The sequence below is a fragment of the Haliaeetus leucocephalus genome, unplaced genomic scaffold (genome assembly GCF_000737465.1).
Source record: "Haliaeetus leucocephalus isolate CR32 unplaced genomic scaffold, Haliaeetus_leucocephalus-4.0 Scaffold140, whole genome shotgun sequence".
Taxonomy (NCBI): domain Eukaryota; kingdom Metazoa; phylum Chordata; class Aves; order Accipitriformes; family Accipitridae; genus Haliaeetus; species Haliaeetus leucocephalus.
The window spans coordinates 961,839-963,630 of record NW_010972576.1 but is presented as its reverse complement, the minus strand read 5'-3'; positions in this window follow the sequence as shown (position 1 = coordinate 963,630).

The following is a 1,792-nucleotide window of genomic DNA, read 5'->3' as shown; positions in this document are numbered from 1 at the left end:
GCGCCCGCGGAGGGCGGCTGCCCGGGAGGCGCTGCGCCCCGAGGCAGCGGTGAGGGGCGCGCCGCGCCGCCGGCTCTGCCTGCGCTCCCGGCACAGCCCCCGGGGAAGGGACTATCTCCGGATTTCCACCCCTGCGACAGGGGGAAGGCGAGCGGGAAGTGGTGCGTAGAGAGCCAGCCTGTGCGGGCTCGGACGTGAGAGAAAGACGCAGGCGCTTCTTCGCGGCAGCCCTTTCAAAAGTCCGTGTTAAATGTGACACCCCGGCGAAATGGCAGCAGGGGAAACTCCCCCTTACCCACCCCTCGTCCCCCCCCCGCCCTTTTCCATGGAAACTCGTAAAAGGAGGAGGAGGAGGAGGAGAGTTTGCTACGGAAAAGTCTCACCTTGGTCTGAAACAGTTTCAGGCGGTTCTGCAGGATCGGAGCTGCCCGTCTCGGGGGAGGGGAGGAGGCAGGCAGGAAGGCAGGCAGGCTGGGAGGGAGGGAGGGAGATCTTTAGTTACCTATATATATTTATATATATAATTTTTTTTTCCGCTTGATCTTATTTTATTCCAGCAGCACGTATCTCCACCCCTCCTCCCTCCTCCCCCTTCCCTCCCTCCCTCCCTCCCTCTCCAGGTTGATCGGCTGAAATGAGGCTTTGCGCGCTGATCCCTTCTCGGGCTTTAAAACAAAACCCGGCCCCGCGCAGCCGGCAGCGGCTCGGGGCGCCTCGGCGCTGAAGCGCGGCGGGGCGAAGCAGGATACCGCGGAGCGGGGCGGCGGCTCCCGCGGAAACTTCGCTTGGAAAATAAACCTCCACCACTTTCCTGGAGATCCACGTGAGAACAGGAAAGCCCGACTGCAAGATCTCAGCGCTGCTGCTGCCTGCTGCAATTTTACTTTTTGTTTGCCTTGATTAATTTTTTTTTTTCTGTTTGTTTGTGCTTACTTTCATTTTGGAACCGGTTCGCAGCTGCTTGGCTGAACTTCTGGAGACCAATGGACCTTTTATATTGCCTTCCTCTGTTTTAAACAAACTATGGACGCTTAAACTTTTCTCTTTCCCCCTCCCCCTCGCTCCTTAACCCCCACCCGTCAGCTCACGGGGCTAACACTGCAAAGCAGCCGCAGCAGAGGGAGAAATACAGAGTCACTGATTTATTTTCCCGTCTCCTAAATTGCAGTTAATTCTTCTCACCGTCCTCCTCATCACCCATTCTCTCGGGCTTTTCTGGCTGCCGGGTGCCGATCCGTGCATTGTTTTATCTGATCTCGATTCTTTTGTTGTTGTTGTTTAAATGCCATGCACTGCTTATCTAGAGAGAAAGCTATATGGAGATAGAGGCATATAGTGAATGCGCGTGTGTTTCCATAAGACTATCAAGGGAGCAGATCAGAAGCAGCCCGGATCCTGACCCTGACTGTATGAATAAGTAAGCAGGATGCTGACGACTGTGTGTTAGTTGCCTGTAAGGTTTTCGTAAGTTAAAGGGGGACGGAGGAGGGGGGGGGGACAGACCAGAGACAGAGCTTAGAGTAAGTGTTTGTGCGGAGGGGGGGAAGCTCTGACACTTTGCTCCCTCCAGCGTAGCTGCTGCCTCCCATCACTAGGGCTCCGCGGCTTGCTCTGGTGCACCCCACCCCCCCGCTCCCTTTTCTTTCCTTCCTTCTTTCCCTCTTTCTTTCTCTTTTCCCCCTCTCCCCGTGGTAGTTTGCTGATGTGCAGCCCGGATCCATCTTCTGGCGGCAGCAGCAGCGGGACCGGGGTCGGCGGCGCGGCGGGCGGCGGGCGCGCAGCGGGGCGCGGG